Consider the following 27,719-nt stretch of genomic DNA (forward strand, 5'->3'; position numbering starts at 1 on the left):
GTGCTGGTGGATTTTACTACCTAAGCTAAGCTTGGTGAACAGACTAACTGCTAGAATACTTAAAACAGCGCAAATGTGATGTTGTGATGTTCAGCAGACTCACAGAGGGAATCCAAAGGGCATAAAAACACGAGGGGCACAGTTTGTAATTCAGGCATCATGTTTGGTTAAAAAAAGGCATGTTTGAGATCAAATCCCAGCAAAATACAGCATGCACTGCAACAACTCTATCTGAATGTGATATATTTTTGCAGCAACAGAGATTCCTAACATTGCAGTGTGGTGAGTCAGGACAGGAGAAATCATTTTCTCCTGTAAATCCTGAGCCTCTCCTCTGGACCTTGCACTTTATCCCCCATGTCGTGACGCTCTATAGTGACAGTCAAATAAACCTAAACAAACCTGACTCTATTCACAGCAGATTCCCCGACTCCAAAATACTGAAATATGAGGTCATTTTGTTTTCATTTCCTTGTTGCCACAGTGACCAGATGGATTCAGACTTATTTGAAGATGAGTGCTGATTGATTTTGCTGTGAGGAACATATTGTCTATCTTGTGAAAAACCTGAATGGCTACAGTTTAGTAGGTGCTATTTTCAATATGACGCTTGACTTGACCTTTAGGAATACTGTGAGACGTGTCAGTGGGAGACACAGAGATACAAAGGCAGAGGGTGATGTGATGTATAACTGTACAGTGGCTACTACATGGCGGAGAGACAGAGCTGTGCAGGGTGAAAGAGCGCAGCAATAACAGAGACAGCTCAGAGATGGGAGATTATTTTGTGGTGAACTTTAAGTGTCTTCAGTCCTGATGAATTCCTCCGTAACGAATGTCTGAATGCGTTGTGTCAACCTTCAGCCGAGACCTTTACATCAGTGATGGAGTGAGGGAAGAGCGAGGGTGGAGGGCGGTGAGAGAAAAAACCTGATGTTTAGTGTCACAGACAAGGTCACAATTACACACTGACACACACCTGAGGATGGTAAAGGACCTAACTTCATCCACTGTGCTGTGTCAAGGCAACGGTTTACAGCCACATATGTCAGAGAGCATTAAATACACAACATGCACTCATTATACACACTTCATACACACATACACACCTAACCCTAACCCAAAGAAGATATGTAGTTTTGACTGCAAACTCAGCTTAAGTAGCTACTGTATAAACAGTACCTGTATCTGTTCCTAAATGATATTTTAGGAACCTCTGGAAGCATCATAGTTGAGCACAACACAGAAACCAACCAGACAACCAGTATGTAAACACTGGTGTCCTTTCCTGTGCGTGGCATTTACAGCGCGTGCACTGTTCCCCCGATCCGCTGACTCGTATCAGACGAGCTCACCTTGCAGAGCAGGAGGTCATCTCTCTGTCCATCTCCAACCAGCCATCCCTCTCAGCAGATAAAGAGCTATTGACAGAGTGAAGAAGAGGCTCCATTGACCCGGTAATAGAGGTCAGAACCTTGTGGAGAGGGACGGAGGGTTTGAACTCTCTGGGTCTTGTGTTGTTTGCCAAATCAGAGTTGGTTCTGGTTCAAACAGGTTCTATTATTATAGGTTCTATATATTTTTACAACCTGCAGTGTTGCCAGCGTATTAACTTAGATTTAGATACTTGTTTCTAACAAGACTGTGTATAAACCTGGTACATTACTGCACCATGTATGGATCCCAACCGGGGGCTTAGGGCCACATCTCTTGTTACAGACAGTCTACTGAGCTGCTCTGGTTTCCCACCTGCTCTGGAAATGCAGGGAAGAGAACGAGCACTTCCACTTCACTGAGCCTCGTCACCATTACAGCAAAGAAACAACTTTTTTTGCATGTATCATTATCACTAAAGGAGGCAGAGAAATAACTAAACATGAGACACACTGAGCAGAGAGAGCAGGAGAGAGGGAAGTCCTCGCTAACTGCTAAAGAAACCAGCAGATCTGAATAACACGTAAACAACAGAAACACCAGGAACAGGAAATGAGGCAATACACTTACTGTAGCAGAGTAATGCAGTACCTTTAACATGGCAAACGGGAGCAACTGAAAACGAGGCTTTGTACTAAAATACCACTATGACCAATTCTACATATCAAACAGAGGAAGGTAGAAATAAAGACCTGTGTCTAATAAAAGTGTGGTACGTTCTGGAGTTGATCTTTTAAGTAAATATAGCTGAAATCACAGCCCAGTCTTTGTCTTAAATTTATATTTTTGGTTATTTTGTCAGACAACAGTACATTTATAAAAATCAGGATTTGAACATAGGGGGTCCAGCCACATAGAAGGTTTTGACCTAGTCTTTGGTTTCTTGTTAGCAGCCTAGACATGTTGTAAGTCACAGGGTGTTAACAATAAATAAATGTAAACATTAATCTTATTGTATACATTGTTTCCATCCTCAAAGTAAAGATTGTCCACGCACTGAAATTTTCAAGCTCCCAAATGTTTTAATGAGGCAGAGGAGTAAAGGAGGCAAAGGAGGCAACATTTTAACCTACAAGCTCCTGGACAGTGTCCTGGGGTTGCAGGTACACATAATCTACCTTCTTTTACATTTTCTTGGCAGCTTGAGAGCAACTACCTGGTGATAAAGTTGAAAAGGATTTACTTGATATGATTTGACGAGGAGAACCTGAATGCACCAGACCCTGAATATGGACCCAGTTCATCTTTGTCCATCTACCATATTTCCACCTCTCAAAGTATTTTGTGATACCGGACAGATCCTTGAAGATAAACTATAGTATAAACAGCTGAGTCATATGTCATAAAAAACGATTCAGTTTCTGAACACACATAATAAAAAAGACAGAGTGAATTGCACAAAGTTTAATCCATATATGAAATGAATGTTAATAAATGAACTTTTTGCATTGGATGCTTGATTGAGCATCATTCCATATCTTAAGATTTGATCTTTTTTTTTTTTTTGAAAAAGGTATTTTAGAAAATCTGTGTTACGCCTACAACTGCAGACTGGGTGAAAAAGCTAGTGACACTATTTGTGGATCATTGTTAGAGACTAAAAGTAAACACTAAAATAAAATCCCCTCAGGTTTACCAGCTCTTAGAGCAGAACTTAATCACAAGTAATAAAGAGTTTTTATGTGGCTGTGGTCAGACAGTGAGCTCTGCCATCATCAGCGGTGGATGACTCAGACTCAACAATACTCGATATTTAATAAAAGGCCAAAGTCAAGCCAATATATCAGCACATCTGCCTCACCCTGCATTTCTCCCTCCACTCTCACACCATCTGTTGTTACGTGACTCGCTGGTGGAAAAATACTGCACACACATGCACACACACACTTCAGCATGTGTGTATATTAATGTTTGTGCTCATTATCTGTGAACCCATCTCTGGGGATGATTGCTCACCTAATTAACTGACATGTATACAAATGAAACCTGATCACTGACCCATATCCCTCTTTTTCTCCTCTCTCACACTTTCTTTTGCTCTCTCTCCCTATTTTCTCTCTCTCTCCGTCTCTCTGTGTCCTTTGGTTCATTTGGTTCATCTCTCTCTCTCTCTCTCTCTCTCTCTCTCTCTCTCCCTCTCTTTCTCCCTCTGTCCTTGAGCCTATGTGGGATGTGGTACTTCATATTCAAGTGAGACGTTTGGTGTGTGTAGATCTGTTTTTGTCACTCATGCGTCCCTGTGGGAGTTTGCAGTGAAGATGCTTATAGGTATTGTTGCCTCTGTCTTTGCTGCGACAGGTTTAAAACAACATCAAAGGTGAAAGATTCTCATCTGTTATTCTCTCTCTGTCTCTCTGCAGCCTGCCAGTGAGTAGGAGCTCTATGTGGATCAAGAGTTAAGGAGCACCTGAGACTAGTGGTGAGTTTGCTCTCCTTCCTGCCTTGTTTTTTTTTTTCCTGGTCATATTAGCTTCCTTTGAGAATCGCAGTAATTGGGCCTGACAGTGCCATCCACAGCAGACAGGGGAGCAGAGGTGTGGTGTCAAAGAGCAGAAGTGTGGGTCGTGTATTGCTGAACACAGACTGTGTAAGATCGGATCCACTTCACCTGCAGCATGTCACACAATTATAGAGTTTTCTGGCTGTGAAATGTATCTTATAGAAGCAGCACTGTGTCTCCAAACTAACACACTGTTGAGGTTACAGTCTGTGCTGTTCAAGACAGATGTGTTTTTTTCACCATTGCAACTTAGCAATTAGCAATGTCTATCATTCCCTTGTTCTCCTATTTTCTTGCAAGTACTTGGTGTGAGTTGGCCAGCAGCTAATCTTAACATAGGCCACATAAACATCAGCACACGTCACCAGCTGATCCTCTGCTCACGAAGTTGTGACCGATCATTTAAACGGACTCTTCTGGTGACTGAGGACAGACTTGACCCCACTTAAACGCACCATGTGTAAGACATCTTGATTTTTCAGTTTGGTAACATAACAAACTTTAATCCTGCCAACAAAAGCTCTGATTGGTTCAGGTTGTTCTTCCTACAGCCAATCCTGAGAGCAACACCCGGGCTGCGGCCAAAAGGTTAAAATGATCTGCTTTCCTAACCACTGCTCCTTAACCTTGATGGAAAATGTCATGAGGTCAAGGAAAGACGTGAAGGAGAGTTCATAAGGACGTAGGAAAAGACAATTGCAGTGCTGAGAGAATCTGACTGCATTTACACTATGATTTTTTTAAAACCAACTTTATTTATAACACATGAACAATGAAGCTCCTTTTCTAACCACAAACACAAAGCAAACAGGCGTTGAAATGTGGAAATAAGATAAGATGAAAGGAATGCACAAGTAGAAAGAGTTGAGACATTAAAATCATGATGATGATGAAGATGAAATGCTTGTTCTTCATGACAATGCCGATTTGAAGGAGAATAAATCTATATTCATGGATTTGGAGCTCAGCCAATCAGAGAAGGATTTCCATTTGTTTTGGATTATGTCACCAACATAAAACAGATGCTCTGTTGTTTCCACATTTGTGGGTCTGATGTGGTAAAACTACAATCGACCGTTGTTTTAAATTCAGGGACAGCAATTCCTCCTTTCCTTTCTCAAAAGAAGGTCCAGTGTTTCAGGTCCAGGAGATGAGATAGGAAACACTGAGAGGCAGACATATTGAGAGAGCGAGAGAAGCAGTATCTACAGTTGCAGCTGAATGTCTTCAGTGAGACTGTGTTGTACCCAATGGAGGCAAATTATATGTTAATGTATGTTTCTCACCATAATGGAGATGAATGGTCTTTCCCTGAGAGACGTTCAGTGGCAGCGCTGCTTGTGTGTTTCCAGGTGGAGAAACATTTCTACATAACATTTTAGATCAGTGCATGTTCATATTTTCATGGTCTGCGTCCTGCTGCACCTACACCTTCACACTTTTATTACATTGTGTAATGAAGAGCCGACATGAAAGTGACTTGCAGTTGTCTGACAAAAGGGGCTTTTAGACTCACACTCAAATGAATACACACACACACACACACACATACACACACACACACACACACACACAGACACACACACACACACGTACAAAGAGAAACATACTGTGCTTTAATCACACAGTGGACATGAAGTATATTGAGACATATGTTACAATATCAAGATCAACAATATCAGACATACGAACACACACAGGTACACACACGAGTCACACGTGCGTGTCAACCAATGACCAAGAGGCTGAGGGCTTGAAGGGCTAAAGCAATGTATTCTGGGTAACAGCAAAGGTAATGGCTCATTAGTTGCATCCCACGGCAATCCAGCCAAGTGGTGATGAATGGGCATTGTTGGGGGGTCATTACTGTGCTGTGCTTTCTGTGTTGTGTTGTACTGTGTGTGTGTGTGTGTGTGTGCATGTGTGTCCTTGTATTACGTGGTACTAGTTATGTATTTATGTAATCTATTTGTTCGCATGTGTGTATGGTGCAGATAATTTGGTTTCTTTACTTTGTTCTTATATGTGTGGGCAAGCGGTGTGGTGCATAACTACCTGTCCTACCTGCCTGTGTGGTAATTAATAATCATGTTCAGAGTGTGTGTGTGTGTGTGTGTGTGTGTGTGTGTGTGTGTGTCTTCTCACCCTGAGCTCACTGATGGAGCTCAGAGCTCATGTCAAGTTATCAGGAATCCCGAGGGAAACCACAACAGGACTCATTTACTGTCTCCTCATGGACCACCACCCCCCAACACCCTCCACCCACCTCAACACACAGTGTGTGTGTTTCTGTGTGTGTGTGTGTGTGTGTGTGTGTCAGCATGCGTAATTGATGCAGCTGATGACTCTCAGAGGCGTGTTTCCAGTAATAGAGAGCTCATATAAAGGACGTATTACCATATTTCAGACAGTGAAATAGTGGGGGAGGTTAAAAATGGAAAACCTCTGTGGTCTCAGCTCTGACTCTCAACAATGTTTATAGATTGATTTTAGATCAGATTGATCCCAGTTTTCTTCCATTTTTAAAGTTTCACATGTTTACAATCTACGACACATGTGAGGTTCTTTTAAGACACATTGTGATCTTGTCCTTTGGATACATTTTTTCCATAGACTGTAAATAAAGATGGACGCAGCCTCCCTGACGTCACCCACAGCTTTCTGAAGAGCAGTTTTAAAGCTCAGAGTGGGCAGCACCGCTGTCACCATCTTGGCAGTGCCCGACTCCGCCTCACTCCCGGCTAATCCAAAAATGGGAAAAGAGGTGGGCCACAAGTGGAGCCGACACTTCAGTGCATGCTGATTTGTGGCAAGAAAACACTCACCCATCTGTCACTCAAAGTGTCCACGCCCTCAGTTATGGAGAACTTTAAGACTTAATCAAATGTAAACAGGTGAGTTATATAAAAATTCACCCCCTGTACAGTTGTCATGAAGGAGGAAAATAGCTACAGAGACCAAAACCGTTTTTTGTACCAGACTGTAAACATGTTTATTTCTGTGAAGTTGGACATTTTAACAGGGGAGTCTATGGGGATTGACTCACTTTTGGAGCCAGACTCAAGCGGCCTTTCGAGAAAGAAAGTTTTTGACACTTTAGTGTTGGCTTCATTTTTCAGCCTCAGAGGTTGTTGCTCGGTTTTTTTCCTTGTTTTCTTCGAGGGTCTGTGCTTGATTGGGAACCACCGCCTGTGAAGCTCCTGAATGAGTTTTGTTTGGTGCTGGTTGGTTTTTGTAGATGAGGCTAGTATTAGCATTTTGGATGTTGGAAAAGTAAGTGCTAGGTGAGACAGATGCATCTGTCAAATTACATTACCTCCTGTACTGTTTAAGCTGCTGGAGAGGAGAGGAGAGGAGAGGAGAGGAGAGGAGAGGAGAGAAAACAAGGAGTAAGGAAAGGAAAGAGTGGGGATAGTAATACAACACAGGATGTAAGAGAGGAGGCAAATGACAGGAGAGGAGCTTTGTGAAGGAAAAGAAAAGAGATAACAGGAGAGCAGAGGGAATGAAAAATAAAAAAAAATGCCTTTGGGTAAAGAGACATGAGAATATCACCAAATATAAATGTGATTTTCTTCATTCTCATTTTATCATCACATCTCATAGTGTGCACCTACTCAGTGAAATGCTTTTCATAGCTTGCAGTGCTTCAAGCTAAATACGACAAACAAGATTCATTGTAAGATGCGTCTTTGCCCTGCTGCAGCACAAATGCTGAAAAGTAGTGTGAGGGAAATCACGCTTCGACCTGGAGGCTGCTGAGTCAGCTCCCTGAGCTGATCTGACAAATCTGTGCAGGGAATTAAAGAAAATGTTTCTCTATCTTTCAAAACTAGTGTTGAAGTGGTTGAGTGAAGTTTGTAAGTGCTTTAGTGGAGTTCCTTGGTGGGAAGCAGTAAAAAAGAAAGAAGACAAATGGTGTGTGACTGTGTTTGTGCTGGATACACTCCCTGGCTGAATAAAAAAACATTCCCTTCAACTTCCATCAATAGACTACTTTTTTTACTGCACATTTAAATTCTGTTAACATCATTATTCCCTCCTGTCAATGAGAGCTGTTGTAGCTGGAAATTAAATGTCTATCCATTGGAACTGTGATAAATTATTCATGAGGCTTTTTTAACTAGTGCGCCTGTACAGGCATTTAGACTGAAAACAAAAAGTATCATTGAGTACTGTGCATAATGCCTTATGAGATTTAACAGACTCTGACTGAACAGAAGACAAGCAGGTGAAAAAAAGGCTTGTCTTTCATTCAAAAAGAATACATTTTACACTTTGTGCATCAACAAAGTCAAAGAAAAGATGGAAATCAGTCTGAGAGTTTGTTCTGTATAATGTGTTGTTTTTGTCTTAAATATAAAAGGCTCCATATTTTACACTTTTCCAGTGTTTAATTTGAAGTTTTGATATCCATAAGGAGATATATTATATGCTTTGTTGTGACATCACAAAGTTCCAGAAGTCCTGATGGCTGGTTTTAAGGCTCAGTGTCTGAATACAGGCTGTGTGCATTTCTCTGTGGACTGAGGCTTTGATACTTTCACAGTATTAATATAGAACCTAGACCTGCTTTATAATCACAAACACATGGACATCTACCTTTAAACTGGATGGACCTTTAAAGAGTTTATGTGGTGCATGTTCAGCTACTTCACTCAGTCTGCTGGAACAATGCCAGGGCATCATGGACGTCTTTTTGTTTGTCTTTCAGTTTAGCAAAAATTGTCCACATTGACTGACATACACCATGTTAGAAGTGTACTGCATCCATGTTTGATCATTACTGTATCTCTGGCAGATACTTAAAGCCACTTAAAGCCTTTTTGATCCTCCGTGATCCAGTAAACAAAAGCAATAGAGACAAACTAAGCCTCATTTCTTCACATTGACTCAGCACTGAATTCAACTTCCCAGATCTGTTTCTTTGAGATGTAAAATCAATAAAGTTCAAAATGATCAGACAGTAATAGAGTTTATTGATGTCAGTCTTTTCCAGAGTTGTTTTTCTACCTACATCTGATATGTAAGATAAAATAGATCAACTTTGATCCTGTATTCACCCTTGTTGGGTTGTTCCTAATCAGTGACAAGCCCTGATTTGTTAAATTACTCAAAGAGTTCTTTCATCACTGTGTCTCTCAGACTGACTGAAAACAGACACCATCGTTCCTACTCATAAGATTTAATGTGAGTGTGTGATACATTTACAGACCATTTTTTACAAAAATACACCACCGGTCAGAAGTTTTTCCAGCTGTTATCTAAATTTACATAATTCAAGGTCTCAGTGTTTCTGGAATTAAAGGACCAGTGTGTAGGAGTTTGAAGGATCTATTGTCAGAAATGTAATATAGTATTCATAATTATTTTTTCATATTGTACAATCACTTGAAACTAAAAAAACAGTTTCCATTGAAATGCTTGAGGCATCCCATTAGATGCCACTAAGTCCTGCACACTAGTCCTGAGCACAGTCATGACTATGAAGGGAAAGTTTGACATTTGAGATTTACGTGGTTAGTAGGTTATAGTCTACAGTCTCTAATATGGTCTATCCTCAAAAATACCACAATTAGATAGTAAAGTTTCCACCTGCAGTGTGGCTGCACAGTTGTACACAGAGAGACAAAATATACACAACCAAAAACAGAAAGCAGGCTTGTATCCACATTCAGACTGACAACAGCAGAATCACACGCACAGCTGTAATTCCCTGACTGAGGAGCTGTTTGGCAGCAGCCTGAGGACTGAAACTGCCTTTAGACCAGAACACAATGGAAGAACACTCAGGATGCAGAGCAAACACGCAGCCCAGGCCTCGGTTTTCTTTCGCTGCTACTTCTTCAGTCTCTTTCTCCTTGACATTTTCCTTTTACGCCCTATTTATCCTCAATTTACACACTGGTTTCACGTATGCTGTCACATTGTAGTCACTCAGCCAATGCTCTTATCCAGAGTGACCTATTGTACAGTAAAAGCACCAGGACTATTAGCTTCTGTTCCTATATGATTGGTGTTGTAAACACATGCTTACACCCAGCTTCCTGACAATATTCCTTGTGGCTCTGACCTAATGACATAAGAAGAGAGGAAATACTGGAAAAAGAAGCGAGTGGAGGATGAAGAACTGTGAAGACTTCTGTTTCCTGAGTCTTATCATGGTGAGTTCAGCAGTGACTGTGAAAGATGGAAGGTTTATCAGTCATTCAGAGAGTTTAGATATTGTCAGGCAGTCTGTCTGAAGGCAGAAGAACATTAATCCATGCAGAACCAGTGAAAACAATGAATTCACACAGGATGAGCTCAGGATCCAGACACGGATTTCCACCTTTTACAAATTCAATAAACCAGCTTGACAGACAATGGAGATGTCTCTGATGTATTGCTACTTGAGGAAAAAGTCAGTTGGTTTGCAGATGAAGTTCTTATCCTGCACTGATACAAATGTAAGACAATTTAATAATAAGATCTGCCCCCTTTGCATCACCTGTATTTGGATCCAAACTTTTTGAAGTGAAATTCTTTGAACAATAAAGGGACAGACGCTGATAAACTGTATTTCAAGTTTGTCTGTATGTCACTCACACAGATGTAGTTAAAGTACTTTACATGGTAATACAACATTAAATCAAAACACAAAATAACACAACAGAAAAAATGTGAAATTGAGTTCCTGGGATGAGCTGCAGGAAACAGGACAATCTTCAGCTGCTGGTCTTCTTGTTTTGCTTTGTTTTGACCATCTTGTGGAAATGTGCATCGGTCAGTGGAGGCTGGAGCTTTCAGCTGGAGAGCTGCTTGGGCGTCACACATTTTCCACCATCTTTACTCTGATTTTCAGTCACGTTGCCTCCCCTCACACACGCTCCTGTCGAGGTCTTGAAGGAGTTTTGGGACCACAAGAATCTGTTAGCATTTTTAAGACTGTCTTTTTGGGTCGGTGGATTTTAACATGACATTCTCCTGCTCCCTCTCCGCCTCTCTCTGCTCCGCCGACTGACACTGATTGTCTCCTCGAAGAGAACAAGGCTCAGAGGACATAAAGAAAATGATTGTTGAGAGAACAATTTTCTCCCTGATTTAGCCTCAATTTATCCTAATGAGGGAGAGAGAGAGAGAGAGAGAGAGTGTATGTGTGTGTGTGTGTGTGGGTGTGTGTGAGAAGGGGGGTTTGTTAGCCTCCCTTTGTTATTTGTGCTGCATGACATGAGGTTTACTCTCAGTGGACACAAGAGAGATCAACATACATCCACCATGACTTAGTTTGAGACTAAGTATATTTTTTGTGAGTTGTTTTTAAAGATTTATGGTACTGCACCAATGTTTTAGACAGTAAAGGTCAAGTGATCACCCCATGTGTTGGTGTATTCACAAGCTAATAGTGTCATATACAGTATAAAAATATATATATAAAAATCTTCATTCAATTTGTAAAATCGGTTAGCAGTGGCAGTTCTAGCTTGTATGGTGCCCTGACAACTGTACAGGGGTGAATTTTTATATAACTCGCCTGTTTAAATTTTATCAAGGCTTAAATGTATGCATTATTTATTTAATTCTAGTCACTGAACGTTTGTGGCGTTGGTGTCCTTTGGTGGATTTTATTATGCAAACATCAGACTAATAGTTAGTCTTGTTGTGCGTTTGATTACTGACTAACAGAACGTGAGGAAGTCTGTGCTCCTGTGTTTTGAGCTGAGTTAATGTATTGTTAATGTTAGCCCTTATTAGCAGGGTTAGCCTTCAAGCTAGACGCCCAGACGCCCAGCTGTGCTAACAATGCAAGTCATCAAACGGCATGCACCAAGTCTCACAAAGCCCACTCCACAAACTTGAAAACCACTCGTCAGAAACCTGTGGGTGACATCATGCAGGCCATGTGCATCTTTATACACAGTTTATGGTCTAACCATGACCTTGAGTTCCGTCATCTCTGCAAGCTGCCAGACGCAGGACAAATCTTCCAGACCAACTCATCCTGCATCTGATACAAGTCAAGAGTTTGCTGTAAAAACAGTATTTCCCCCCAACTAAGCAGAAATATCATGTCTGGAAACAGAAACGCCATCATTATAGTTAGTAATGTCAGCGATGAGAGCAGAAACATCATTCCTGTACTGTACAGTGATTCTAGTAATGGAAGTAGAGGGACCATAATGGTTTCTGATCTCATTTGGACAACGTGCACAAAATTAAAATGGAGATGAATCCTGAATGCAAATGCAGTGTTTGCTGTGTACATCATCCAGCTAGCATATCCATATGCACATCACATTTATCATCTGTAAATGAGGTCTACAAGACAAACAGAGGGAGAGAGACAGATGCACCATAGTGTTGCAGAGGGAGTAGGAGAAATTCTCGCAGCAGATGGGACAGAGGTTTGGCTAAGAGTTTGAGGGAGAACAAGGTAGAGAAGAGTTCAAGAAGTGCTGCAGGTCTGCAACACTATGTTTAGTCTGAATCAAATTACAAGCTGAGTGTAATTAAAAATTTTAATTAAATGCAAAACATCCTTCTTCCGTGACTTTTATTAAACACCTAGACTTTAAATGTGGTTTGAATTACAAGCAAATTTACTTGAAAATGCACATAGATTGTTTTCAGCTTTAAACAAACGGCCTCATTTATATGAATCAATACATCCCTTGGCATTTTTACACAGAAGTGTGACTGTCTCTCTCTGCAGTGTGAGGCAATTAACAATTAATGCGGTGAAACAGGGAGTCCCATAAAAACTAATGCCCTGCATACTGTTTGTGCCCTCAAAACAACAGTGGGGTGAGGTCTGGAGGTAAATATGAGTAACTGTACTGGAGAGATTCATTTCTGAGTCACAGGATGTCTCACACTGACAGAAAGACATCAGAGACTTGAACTTGGACACATCATATTGACTTTTTATTTATTGTCATGTGTTGCCAACCCACCAAAAGTGAAGGTTTACATTTAACAGCTGTCTGTGGGTCACTCAGTGAGTCAGTCCCCACTTGTGAGATGATGACATCCTGGTACAACTTTCTCTCTGTTAAAAAGCAAACAAAGATCTTCAGTGATGCAAATAAAACAACAGCCACCACCACTGTCTACTTATTAGACCTCTGAACCAGGGGTGGACTGAAACATTAATTCAGGCTGGCAATTTGACTCCATCCCAGGCCACCCTCACAAACCATCAAGCCACTAATGTTGTATGCAAACCCTTTATATTGTATATTTAATGGCTTCCACACTAGTCGGGTCACCATGTTCATGTGGGAGGAAAGTTATCCAGATTACAAACTATAAAAGTTTGTGACTCACCAACAAATCTGAAAATAATGTTCTACTATTAATATTAGTGTTTTCATTGTTATCATTATTGTTATTACATGAGAAAGTGGAGGCTATATGTGTGCTAGAGTCATCCCATGTAGGCTGTTGTTATATTATGTCAGTAAGTTAATAAAACATTAGGTGAAGGGCAGCAGCTTTCCAGTTTCCATAAACAAAGGTAAACACTGGATAATTATTATTATTGATGGTCATAGTCAGTCAGGGCTGAGAGGACACACACTGAGCCACAGCAGTTCAATGAGAGAGCATCATATACAGATGAATCATCGCTGCTTGTTATATTATCTCTGGTCAAGTTGACCCTCAGGTCACCGGGAAATGTCTCTATTCTCCTGACGGGCTGCCCCATCATCTTGAAGCCTTCATTTCTGATAATATTTATAGTCTGTGTTCTTTCTGCAGTAGCTGTTCAGTGTATTTACTGATGAATATCAGTAGGATTCAACCTGCCATTGCAGGCAGAATGGAGTCACTTGCTGCACATAAGGACAGCTCACTGATAGATACCTCAGTCTTCACTGATCCAGCAGTTCTCTGTAGCTGTAGCTGTATCAAGTAACTGCTAATGTAAACTGCACATTTCTCTCTGCTGCTGTTTCACAGTAAAAGCATTTAACTGGAAAACCTCAGAGTGGGTTTACTTGTCAGGAACTAAGCACTGCTATTTATCACTAAAAAATATGTTTGCAAAACAACAACAGTGGATAATGCTTGACTTTAGCAGAGAATAGGGTGGAGGTTAGAGGAGATGGAGGCTCCACACCTCCAACAGGTCATCAAGGTAAAACGCTCCTTTTCCTGAGCCCTGCTGTTGCGTGTGAAACTCTTAGTGCAAACCACAAAGTCACGTTGTAGTTTCTCACGGCCTGATGGAAATTCTTGACTTAACTAAAACAACATGACACAATGAATCATCCGATCCCACAGTTTGTTTGGCTGCGCTGTAACAGATACACCAGCCGCTGTCTTCTCTGCTGCATTTCTGATGAGGAAGCTACAGTATAACTGTACAACACAGGAGTCACCAAATCAACCAGACATGAAATCTTGAAGATTAGAACTTGTGACTTATGACTTTGCACGCTAACACATATTTGTAGTTCTCCCTCTTGCAAAGCTGTGTTTTATAATATATAATGTAATTTTAATACAATGTGTCATATGCACTAAGTAAACTGTATTTATATATTTTCTGTAAGCTCCCTGTTGTGTCTCCTTACTGTGGAATCTATAGACTAGTTTTACGAGCAGTTATTTGACATATGAATATGTTGAACTGCAGAAAGGTAAATTTCCCACATGAGGAATATATGAAAAGCTTTATCACTAATCCTACTTTTTGAACTGTCTTGTCAAACTCTTTTAGAAGTCAGTTTAATTCCATGTTGTCAAAAATACATAAACCCAAAATGCAGCCTGTGAAAAAACAACTCAATCACCTGGAAAGCAGAAACAAAACTTCATGGAGCCATTTCAGCTTTTATCAAGAAACTACTCAACTCTTTTAGCCACTGACTATTCTCTATTTACTGTGCTGCCTGGCATGTCTACATGAATAATTCACATCCACTCCATATTCTGGCATGGCCTTGTTCATGTTGTTTAATCACACCACTTCTTTGCTGACCGGCTTTAATGCAGACCAACTACTATTTCTAGCTGATTCTAGTTTATTCGTGCACTTAGCAGGAGTTCTGTGAAAAAGCTTTTGCTGAATGAATGAAACAGATAGTTAATGGAAGTGTTTGACTTAGCGCAGCAGCACACCATTAGTTTGGAGTTGTGAAAGTCTGAATCGTAATAACAGCACTTTTCTCTGATTTATGGCTGGCAGACATGCTAACCTTGCATTGACGCAGCATTTTATATCTGTGTACATGTGTGTGCGCCTACACACACATTGCTAAGCAGCAACTTGTTGTTACCAAAGTGCTGTTTGTCGTGTTCTCTCTGAGAATTCCCATGAAAGACGGGGAGATCGGCATAAGACTGGGAGAGAGAGAATTAGACAGTGAGACACACACACACACACACACACACACACAATTATTGCTGAAATTTTAAAGCAGCGGTTGTGAAACCCTTAACACACTCACCTGCGCACACACTAACACTTACTCATCAGGTGATGAGTTGAGATGTTCTCCCAGCAATCCCATGATGCTCTGGGTGTTACTGCCTTGAGGGAGGTGCAGTACAGTAGTGTCACAGATAAAACAACACACACAGGGAGAGCTAGCAGCAGCAAGAGACAGATCCTGAGAGAGAGAGGGAGAGAGTAATGCTCCACATGTTGATGTACAGTACCTCAACCTTTCATGCACTTTTATTAGGGCTGTGAAACGATTATTTTTTCCTTAATTGCAATCAATCGTTGAATTTCAATAGTTAATTGCAGTTAATGGCATGTTTTATCACATGATTGAAACTCTATTATTTTGCATTTCAGAACAGTTTCCTCTTGCTTGACAACACATACCCTTCAGTCTGTCTGAACTAGAAGCTAACGTTAGCATGTCTGATAAGTAGTTATGAAGATGTATGATCATTTATGTATCCACAGACAAGCTCTGGGTAAGTTATTTGTTTATTTTCCAACTCATTCGAGCTTCGCCAACGACAATTCAGGCTTTGGATTTAAACACTTTAGGTCTCCTGACACGCCCATTTATGCAGACAGGAACCGCCCCCTTTTGCTCCCATAGACATGACTTGCCATGAAGTATCTTGCTCCACCATGTAAAACCTTTGTAGGAAGTGTCTGTGGCAGCTTGACAACTAGTTAGGGTGCGTCAAAGGGTCAAAATAGTAGCAGCCAAAGATTCTAGAACATAGCGCTGTAGAATCGTTGGTAACAGCAGCAGTGACGGTGTAAAATAAAAAATCTTTGGAGGCTCGGGATTAACACAATAAAAAAAAAAAGCATGTTATGCACGGTCCTTAATCGCTAACGCTGACAGCCCTAATTTTTATGTAGAATATGTCTCTGTGCATGTGTGTGTAGATGTAACAGCAGTGTGTTCAGACCCTCGTCCTCTCAGACCCGGTCATTCATCACACGAACTGGCTGCCCGGACCTGCTAACTAACCAGCCAGGAAAACACACTATTCATGAAGCTGTCGTGATGGATGGGACACAGAATGGAGCTGATGTGTGTGTTTTGTTGTGTGTTTGCATACGTATGGATAATGCAAAGGTGTATTCACAGCTCACTCATGATGAACGGGGCACAATGAGGCACATGAGTGCCATTATAAATGTATATTGATGGACCACACATGAAGTGTGTTGCTGTTTATTAAAAACTGTGGGATTCTGACTGTTAAAGGTTGTGACAGTGTTTTCTACTAGTGTTGTCTTATGATAAAGAATATTTTCTTAGAAAGGTTCACTGCTGTTTTAGGGAAGAATAATGAGCAATCACACAATCATAACAGTTCAGACATAATACTCTGAATCACATTATTGGGAGGTAAACCCGAAGGCGAGAGCATCCTGTTCACCTTTCTCTTCCACATTAATGTGCCATACCTGCAGGTTTGTTTACAGCCATTTGCCTCAGCCTCACTAAACCTTAACCACAGATGGGAGATTAAAGACTCTCATACATGTACGTTTTAGAATGGTTGTTGAAAAGAAACACTGTGGTTGTTTCTAATTAGTCACTAGAAGTGTAGAGGTTGTGTTTTTTAAAGGCAGTGACAAATAGTTTAATTTGTTGTTTAGTTTGAAGCTCCGGTTGATCCATGACAATTCTAACAAGTCGTTGAGAGTCACACAAATTAGAGGTTGGACTACTTTAGTTAATGAAGTATTTACACTGAGTTGTTTATCTGTTTTGAAGTATAAACCAAAGAGAGTTCAATAAAGCTGCATCCTAAAATTAATTACCTGAGTGTGTAAAATTAGCTTGGTTGGTTCATACTTGACCACACACACTCTGAGAAAGGGAGTGTGAGAAACTGAGACAGAGGTAGAAGGATGAGCACCAGGAGCCACTATACTCGTGGGGTCCTACAGTTTTGTGGGGACCCAACAAGTTTTAGAAATTTAAGACTTGGTTTTAGGGTTGGGGATATTATTCAGTTGCGATGGTTAATGTTATGGTTTTGAACAGGGGGATGCATTATGTCAAGGAGTGTCCTCGCAAAGATAGGTGTACAAGGATGTGTGTGTGTTTGTTGACGTCCTGCTGATTACACAGATGCCTCCATTTTTGTGTTTTGCCAGTCAAGAGTGACATCACCTCCCAAACGGACACCACACCCACCTACAAACACACACACACATACAAACAAACCTGATGCCGGTCAGCATCAATACTGAATGATTTTGCAAAAAGCAGATAATGGTAAAGCTTTTAAAATTCTCACTCTATTACCTCTGGACTCGATGTAAAGGACTCTACTGTCTGCACTGCCACTTAACATCAGCTCTGGATGTAAATCATGAAGAATGTAATTGTGATACTGGGCTGCACACACTCCTTCACACAAACAATGGAGCACAGCAATTCTGTCTTTGGAAGAAAAACTGTTCCTTGAGTTCACCTGCACTGTTTTGGTCCAGAGGTTTTGTAATTTAGGCCACCTGAGCCTTCAAACTAAGAGGTGAACAGATAGAATCAGCGGGTCCATATTCCTCAACACACACACACACACACACACACACACACACACACACAGGTTCACACTGGGTTGTGTGACTGTGCACATAGACTGGATCATTCATAAACATCCCACACAGCTGGGCTTCATCATTGATGTCCTCCTGAGAAATGCTTGATAATCGTTTCTTCCTAGAAATTAGTGTCATCAAAATTTACAGCAGCAAAAGCTCTTTCACTGAACCTTCGCCATCTGGCATCAGCTGATATTACAGAGGTGTCTGATTAAGGCCAAGCAAATTTCCTTTGACTTGGTAAATGGGATGATGAAGTGGGCACAGAGGGAGGACGTGGTGTACAAGAGGAGAGGAGAGTCCATGCCAAGGGCAGAACTCAATATCAGTAATTTCAAGTGACACAAAGGAAGGTTAAAACTTCCATTTCTAAAGGTAGCTGTAAAAACAACACTGAGGGTTTTAGTTCATTTCAGGTCTGTAGAAGGAAACTGAAAGCTGAGCTCCTCTGTAGTTCTGATGGGATTTGGTGAATGAACTTGTTTATCTCTCTGTACTGTTGTTGGTCTTCCAAGCCCTCTGATGCATGCTGGGAAGGATCCAGCTACACCTGGCTGTAAATATTGCTGATTGTTCTTTAATTTCCCTCAGAATGCTTTCACGCTAACATCTCACAATTAACATGGTTATCCAGTAAGCTATTAATGTTCAAGTGTAAAGATCATAAATCACCTTTAAGTGTGGGAAATCTAATGCAAAGTAATGTGTTGTTCAGAACATGGAAGTGAGCACATTTGTGAACTTTCAGTGAAAGATTCCAGAGGTCGTAATAAGTTGTGTTGTACTGGAAAATGGACTCAATTAAAATAAATAAGAATAAATATTGGATTAAAACTTTGCAGCTGTCATTGCAGCTGTCCATTTTGCAACATATTTACCTTCATAAAAAACAACAAATAGTCATATTTGAAAACCTTAAAAGTGAAGAACAAAGTTTATGTTAAGTTTCAACTCGTATATGTAGCATTTACAACATAGCACACTGGAGCAAGACTGTGGCTAATGTTGCAGTTATGTCATATCAGAGTTGTTGACATGTAAATCATAATTTCAACTGGATTTCTCCATTTATAATCAAAATCCACGATACCAGCCAATAGTTTGTGATAAAGACAAAACAAACTTGTCTCAAATAAAGGTTAAAATCAAAAGAGCAAGTCCTGTTGGGACATTTTGATCTCATTAGACAGAGTGGTCCACTGCCTCTCATCTCTAGATTAAAGCTCTAAATCCTCAAACACTTTTAATCTAGACTACCTGATGTTTTGGCAGCGGCTAAAGATCAACCAAATAGTCCTTCATGAAACAAAGTGCTGCGTAAGAGGAGCAAACAGAGCAGGATGAGGGAGAGTGTGATGAAACGAATTAGTGGGAGGCATCAGGTGAGGTGTTTACCTGCCAACTGAAGTGTAACCCGTGGTGTGTAACCCGCTGTGTTTCGCTGTCTCTTCTCCTTTGATCAGGCGCTCACACATGGTAAACTCACACATGGTAAACCCACCAGACAAATGTATCCAGAGTTGGAAAGTTGTGTTTTTTGTGCCACAGGAAAATGAACATTAAGAGAGAGAAGAAGTGAGAGAGTGACATGCAGAGAGAGAGAGAGAGAGAGAGAGAGAGAGAGGGGGGACAGAAATAGGCAGAGAAAAGCACCTTTCACAGAATATTTCTGCCACGTCTAATGCCATCTGTCTTTCAAACACTAGAGACAAGTGTTGAACGTAAGTACTTCAGATGTCCTTGAGTTACTGCCCTTAGATCCTTTGCCAAATGCTTCATTACTTTACAGCAGTGTAAGGCCAGTGAGGACAGACAGGAAGTGTGGAGAGAGAGAGTGCAGAAATGACATGCAGCAAAAGGCCAGACCCATTCACTACTCAGGGAATTTACAGCCAGTGTTGGGAAGCTTACAGATTACTAATGATCCTGTTACATTATAGAAGAAATGTGACTTATTACATTTGATTACTTTTTGATTACAGTTCAGTCCTATTCACTGAGTCTGTTGGTGCCCTGTAGAAATGTCTTGTGAAAACACATGTAATGGGATTATGTTGTTACTCGCACCCCAATAACTTTCTGCTTTTAACCCTGCAGACCTGTAGAGGAGGGGTGAGTGATCTGGTGACCTTACATCATGGACGATCTTACTTTGACACATGATCTACTTTTCAGACGAATCATACAGATCAAATCATTAAAACGGTGCTATATTTAGATATTTAATTTTAAAAGTTCAGTCGCTACAAACCAGCCCTTTGTTAACTGGTAAACAGTTTGCTCACTAACTGCAGCTGGAGACAGCAGTCCTTATTCTGCTCTGTAGCCTCGGTGAGTTTGGTGTAGCACCATCGTGGCGTAGAACCATCGTCACAAGCTGCAGTCCAAGACGGTGGATTTTCAGTCTCTCTGTGGGATGACAGACCCACCTGCACACAAAGCAGGATGAGCCGGAGCTAGCTGGTCGGCAACCACAGAACATTCTAATTAAAATACTTATATATAGGACCTCATTAATAGATAAATAACAGTGTATCCAATGAATACTCAGTTTGAACTAAGCAAAAAGTATGATTTGGTTCTGACACAATCTGTACTCAAAAAGATTGTTATGTGATCTTGTGGCCAGATCGCCTACCCCTACTTCAGAGGGTCCATCATCTGGTTTTCTGTTTTTCAGTCTTATACATTCTGTTAAAGGCAATGAACCACCGAGACTCTCTGGACCTGAAAATACTGCAGCATCTGTCAGAATAACAAATGTTCAAGTTTGGCTCACAAAGAAATCTCCTCTGGTCATGACAATAATGTCCGTCCTCTCATGTAGTGTGATGTTGTTACATAGGGCTGAGTCCCTATAGCTGAGTTCATTATGCATCAAGTTATAGAATTCAAACCATGTAACCATGCAAAAGATTATTTAGACTTTACTAATTAACTTTAATTCAGCAAAGATCAGGTGAAACCTTTGGGTCTTGTCTGGTTAATGAGCCTGCTCTCTGTTCTCAGCCAAAGATTGATTGTCAGAAACAAATTGATCAGTTGATTTCAGAAGAATATCCCACTTCAGCTTTCATGCTTATCTGATCAATAATTAAAGCTGATCAACTTAATACTTCTGCATCAGGTCCTCCAGTATTTGGACCAAGTAGCTCATGAAAAATATGGTGTGAAGGCCAGTGGGCTTCAGCTTCAATGTGTCAGATATATTTCATCAAGATTTCACATCCAAGGCTGTTGGTCTCATTTGTTGTATCTACAGGTTGTGAACATTAATTAGACTGCCACTCAAAACAAGCGTTTCTGCTTTCTCAGACCAGAAAAGGTGATTTCAGATGTTTGTGTTTAGTTATTTATAATTTCAGTTACTTGCAAATGTTGAAAACAGAACCTCATTAGATTTGAGTGGGGATTAGAGAAGGATTTTGATTTTGATAAAATGCTATCAAGGTGACAGATCAGAAAATGCCAGCATGGAGGAACTTTAGGATCAGTCATACAATATGTGTCATGTACCTTAAATTACCTGTGTTATCAGGACTTGTTGCACACGTGCTGTGGACAGATGTTGACACTGAATCTGCTGGACATGATGTCTTGTGATTACATGATTGTCTGTGGGATGTTCATGCTCTGTTTGTTTGCAAACCTCTGGTTGGTGTTTCCTGCTGATGCCCCTCTACTGGAGCGTCCAAGTTCAAACCTCTATGACAACAAGCATCCCCCAAACTGAAATTAGACACTAAATCCATAAGGGCTTTAGAGCCTGTTCTGAAGCTGACCTCTGACCTCCCCAATGAAGATGGCAAATAAAGAGTTAATTACCCCCTTAGGGATCAATAGAGTGCACAAGGAAGTACAGCTAGCTGTAAGTATGTTTGACACCAGCACACATGTACCCATTCTCAGGATGGGTGAACCAGTGACAGTGGAACATTTAATTCTGTTCATCCACCAAACCATTCACAATCATGTTTTATATTAAATGGAGTACAAGCCTAAAACAATGGGTTTAAAGGTCCCACATTTTAAACTGTTCCTGTGTTTAATTTGAAATGTTGATATCCATAATAAGATATGTTTGTGGTTTCAAGTACCAAAAACCATCTGACTGTCATTTACTTCTCCAATCTCAGATGTTTCTCTGGAGCTCCGGCAACAACAGGTCAGTGAGCCAATCAGAGGAGAGGCTCTAGTGATGGAATAAAAAGATATAGCACATTTCAGGTAAATACTGGGTGGGTCCAGGTGAGCTGGGCTTGGGGCTCGGCTGAGGGTGGTGACTAGTTTGTTGTGACATCACAAAGTTACAAAAGTCCTGACAGCTTGTTTTAAGGCTCAGTTTCTGAATAGAGACTGTGCATTTCATTTCCTTTATACAATATGGGACCTTTAAATATTTATATTTACATTTCACTGGAGACAAAGTCTTGTTTGAGGTGAAACAAGACTGTGTGCATCTCATTTTGAGGTTGAAAAAGGTCTCCTTGATTGTAATTTTTTAAACATGACAGACAAAAGGACTCACTTGAGCATTTTCAGTTGTTCAGTATCATATACTGTATCATACAGCCTGCTATAGGCATAGGGACAATTATTGTTATGTTAGGGCTTTAATGAAAGAATTCACCATTCAGTTATCTAAATATAACTACATCAGAAAGAAGTTTAAAAAAAGAAAACTGTGCTTTCCTGCAAAAACCATGTAGCCCTAAATAATTACCTGCAGACATAACTCAGGGCTAAAATTGTATTGTCGTTTTTTGAGTTAAAAGAAATCATTTGGAATTATGTACCTTTATCTACAATTAATATTGATCATCAATCTAAAATAAGATAGTAAATACGTGCCAGTCATATGTCAGAAAGTATCAGGTATCTGTAGGGAACAATGGTTTTAAATCCAGTTACAATGTAGTATTTTATAAAGCTTTTTTTTCCTTATGCTACCATTATTGTGGAATACACAACAACTGGAACCAGGAATGATTAGTGTCATGCTGCTTTGCATGGGATATCATGTTGTTTTGTAGTGCAGAACAATTTCACCACTGTTGTCACAGTAAACATGTTATTTTTATGCATCAATATAGTTTCAAGGTGTGTTTAATTGGAAGCTGGCCTGTGACCGTAAACAGGATAAACAGTGAAGAAAATGAAAGAAAGTAGTTTCACTGTTGTTTCACTGCACTGACATCTGGACCTTTTCTCCCTGTGTTCTTAAACACTATTTGAATTGTTTTGTCACGGTCTCACCTCTGTTTTTTTACAAAGCAAGCAGGCCTCAGCATGTGGTCAAATCTAAATGCATTCTTCTCTGAAAACTGAGTTAGTGTGCTTGTTGCTGTGGAAACCTGTATGGCTGTAATGAAGTCCTTAGCTGCCCAGTCGGTCTCAGCACAAATTACTTATTGATATTAAACATCGATTTGTCATTTGCTGAGTGATTTGGTCAGTGGCGAATAGAGGGGGAGAGAGATGGAGGGATGACCATGACTGAGCAGCCATTAAATAATAGAGAGACAAAGTGTGTGTCATTCAGGATGGCAGAACACATTAATGTGTGCATTTATGAAAGTGGAATATCAATGTATTCTGGTCATATGTAATATAGTTAGGTAGATTTTAATTTAATAATGATCTTCAGTTGGTCTTTAAACGCCTTAATATGGAATCTAATAACTGCTGGTGCTCGATGTGGAACCACGAAGGCAGCAGAAGTAGTCAAACCTCTCCAGTGCTGATTCTTATTAATGGGTCAGTGTCAAAATGTCTTGGTAGCTATGAACTAGGTTCAGCAGGAAGTAGTAACGGTAACAATCAGTACACATGAAAAACACATCAATCTTACACTAACCCATGATTGTTTCATTAAACACTAACACGTCACACCTCAGAAAACTGGACCAGCATGCTAACATGCTTCTGGCTGCAGCTGCAGCATGCACACTGCTTCATACCAAATTCAGAGCAGAGTAAAATTAAATCCACTTTATTGTGAGGAGAAATATAATATATAATAAAAGATGACATTTTATTTTATGAAATATAATAAAATGCAGCTGCATCAGGTGGTAGCTTCACATCTGTTGATTTATTAATGTAAGAGGATAGAATATAGTCAGTTTCAGCTCTACTGTGCACCATATGTTCTGCATCACAAAAAAACATGTTTATGCACTGATAGATATGGAGTATTTACATAAGTAACATAACTATTCTACTAATAATTTATTGGATATTCAAAAATATTAAATCAGAGTATCAAGTCAAACTGGCTGATGACATGATAATCTCCTCATAAAGCTGAAACACGTATGACAGGTGACGCCCTCCACAGTGGTGGAATGTGACTAAACCTTAACTCAAGTTTATAGCTTATAAAATATGATGTATTGGGGGTTGAAGAGAGTGAAGAGTCGGGATGGTGGTGCGGCTTGAGCGCAGGCTGGGGGTTTCCTGGTGAGGTGGTGTAATCGGCAGACTGGCTGAAGGCTGGATCCAGGGCACTGAGCACAGGAGAGGCAGGTTAGAAAACAAACTTCAAAGAACAATACCGAGCACAAAAGTTCTTTCTTAAGAGACTAAGTGGCTGAGCACTAGCTGCCACGTAGGAGGATGAACAATCTGGCAACGAGATGATGAGCAGCAGGTGTGGAAATGAACCAGGAGCCAGGAGAACAAAACCACACCCACACATACACACAGAGATGCACAGGAGAGGGGGAGACACAAGGACATGGAACAACACAAAGGAGTGAAAACAACGTGGGGATCTGGAGGGGACTCGACAGATATAACTAAATATTACTCTATTTAACAAAATATAAAGTTGCTAAAACTGTAGTAGCTGTGATTTCTTGTTGAAGCTGGTTGAAGTGGAGCTGGTCTCTCAATCAAAACAATTAAAAAAAGATGCAGAATCATGGGAGTTACTTTCTTAACCACCATTACTGTCATTGTAGTCAGCTACTCCCAGTTAGGATTCCCTCAGTGTTGTTCAAGTCACAGATCTCTAAGGGTCTCAGATTTGGCCTCATTAAACTGGGGGGAGTTTTGTAACATCCAGTATTTGATATCCAAGAGGACGTTTGTCTTTGTCACTACCAGTAAGTGGAACATAAAGTTGCTTGTTGTCAACATAACAATGGAAATTAATACTATACCTACGGATTATCTGACCCATCAGAAGCATATACAGCTCATAGAAAATAGGGCCAAGAATTTAGGGAACACCATATGAGAAAGGGGCTGGGGATGAGAGTAATTGTCCCATTACAACAGAAAAAGATCTGTCTGATGGTTTGGAATGAAATCAGGCAAGAGCAGCGTCCTCAGTACCGACAAGGTGATTTATAAGGATATTGTGGTTGACTGTATCAAGTGCAGAGATCAGACCAGAATCAGCCGCCAGCAGTAGATCATCTGTGACTTTAATATGAGCTGTTTCTGTGCTGTGCTGAGCACTGAATCCTGAATGATGGTGCTCACAAATATTGCTGCATTGAGATAAACTGAGAAGCAGAGTTCTCTAAAATTAGATTTAAAAGGTAAGTTTGAAATGTATCTAAAAATGTAAAAAAAAAAAAAAAAGAAAAAAAAAAAGCAAGGCTTCTTCAGTAGAAGAACAAACTAAAATTAATTAGAAATAAATTACATTTTTAAAACTGGAAGGAACAGAGCCATTAGACAAAGAGGCCTTGATGATAGAGAGGTTTTGTGGTCCCACAGTCTGAAATACCTCTTCCAGAAATATAGTGTGGATAATGTCTAGTTGACAGGTAGAGGAATTTAAGTGGGAGATTACCTCCTCTAATTCTGGCCTTGAGATCTGCTTGAAGCGAGACATACTGGCAGAGGGTTCAGCACAGAGGAGATTTCTGGTCACAGGTGTGATCCGGAGCCTAGTGTCATGTATTTTATGTAAGAAATGGAGAAACTACTGACACATCTCAGTGGAGGATTAACCACTGAGCTGACCGACTGAAATAAAACTCTGGGGTGGTGGCAATTACTGGCAGGGTATATCCTTTATTATGAGTTTGGTTTTTAACAGACTGTTTGAGATTAAAGACTCAAAAAGATTAATAAAATCAACACTGAAACAGGACATGGAGGGGCAGCAAACGTATATATTAAAATTACCAAGAAGAAGAACTCTATCATAATGAATGAAAGAAGCTCAGAAAACTTAGTCTTAAAGCTTAAACTTCAGAAATCAATTTAAAATTTCCCAACTCAAATTCTATTGAAGCTTGTTGCCTTGAAAATTGCATTTTTTTTTTTTTACAGCAGGTCAACACAAGCCCACTACATCTGTGACTGGGTGGCTGTGGCTCAGGAGGTAGAGCAGGTCCTCCACTAACCAGAAGCTCGGTGGTTCAATCACTGGCTCCTCTGCATGTCAAAGAGTCCTTTGGCAATACACTGAATCCGCAATGTTCCATCAGTGTATGGATGTGATCTACTGTATGTGTTTGTGTGAATGAGTGAATCTGGCATATTGTAAAGCACTTTGAGTGGTTGAAAAGTGTAGTCCATTTAACTGGTGAGGCCTGGCCTCTTTGTTTCCCTGCCTTGACTGTGTTCCCACCAGTCAACAGGTTAGCCTGTGTGTGTGTGTGTGTGTGTGTGTGTTTGTGTGTGTGTGCAGAACAATTTATTTAGCTATGCCTCATAAAGAGACAACATTTACATTTACATTTAGTCATTTAGCAGACGCTTTTTTCCAAAGCGACTTACAGAAAGGGGAACAATCAAGGTTAAGTGCGATAAGAAGTGTTAGCGCAGCAATAAGTGCTAGTGACGATTCTTTAAGTGTAGATTTGTCATGTAGTGCTAGGAGAGAAGGTGCTCTCTGAACAGCTGGGTCTTCAGGAGTCTTTTAAAGGTAGAGAGGGACGCCCCTGCTCTGGTAGGAAGTGGTAGTGCGTTCCACCAACGGGGGAGAACGTGAGAGAAGAGTTTGGATTGCCTTAGATGGATGGGTGGCAGAGCCAGGCGTCGTTTGGTAGAGGAGCGCAGCGGTCGCGAGGTAGCATATTCCTGTACCAGGGCATTCAGGTAGGTAGGTGCAGTACCAGAGACAACTTTGTAGGCAAGCATTAGAGATTTGAACTTAATGCGGGCTGCAACAGGTAGCCAGTGGAGCTCGATGAGCAGCAATTGTGTGCAGACAATTGTGTATGTCCTCACAGAACACACACACATTACAGTTATGGGTTTAAATTTACCTTTCTTCTTCCCTTCTGCCCACCAACAAAAGGAATTAATAGGAACAGACCTATCAGCACCAGCAATCATTGTTTAATGCACTGTTTAAATGTCTGTTAGATGAGAGGTGAGAGATGGAGGATTACAGCCACAGGCTAATGAAGGCACTTGCTGTAACATGCATGATGGGAGAGATCAGATATACAGGCATCGACAGAGATAACAGAGGGAGGAGGAAGCAGGAGTCAGACAGTAGCAGCAGAAGGGCGTGTATGAGAGTGTGATGGTGTGTGTGCAATTATGTCAAAAGTGACCTATAATCATGAGAGTCTGTGACTGACTGACTGACTGAGAATGGAGGATCAAGGAGGTTCCTCATTGGCTGTTGCTCTTTCAAAATGAATTGGCCCAGATTTTTTCTATCAGGGGCCGTTCACAGCCTGCAGTGTTGCCAACTTAGTGTATTTGTTGCTAGATTGAGAGACTTTTTTTCAAAAAGGCACCTAGTGACAAATTTACTTTTTGGACAAATATGGTAGCCCTGAGAACTCA

General features: G+C 40.5%; 1 protein-coding gene across 1 annotated transcript in view; it reads left to right on the top strand.

Moving 5' to 3' along the window:
* The window catches only part of slc8a2b (solute carrier family 8 member 2b), a 174,204-nt gene that overhangs the window by 96,808 nt on the left and 49,677 nt on the right, over nt 1-27,719 (top strand). Inside the window, exon 3 of the mRNA XM_071496673.1 lies at nt 3,795-3,853. The gene's annotated coding sequence lies outside the window, so the exon portion shown is untranslated. The remainder of the gene's footprint in view (nt 1-3,794; nt 3,854-27,719) is intronic.

This window comes from Trachinotus anak, unplaced genomic scaffold (genome assembly GCF_046630095.1).
Source record: "Trachinotus anak isolate AG129_WGS33_773 ecotype Australia unplaced genomic scaffold, CSIRO_AGI_Tana_v1 ptg000014l, whole genome shotgun sequence".
Taxonomy (NCBI): Eukaryota; Metazoa; Chordata; class Actinopteri; order Carangiformes; family Carangidae; genus Trachinotus; species Trachinotus anak.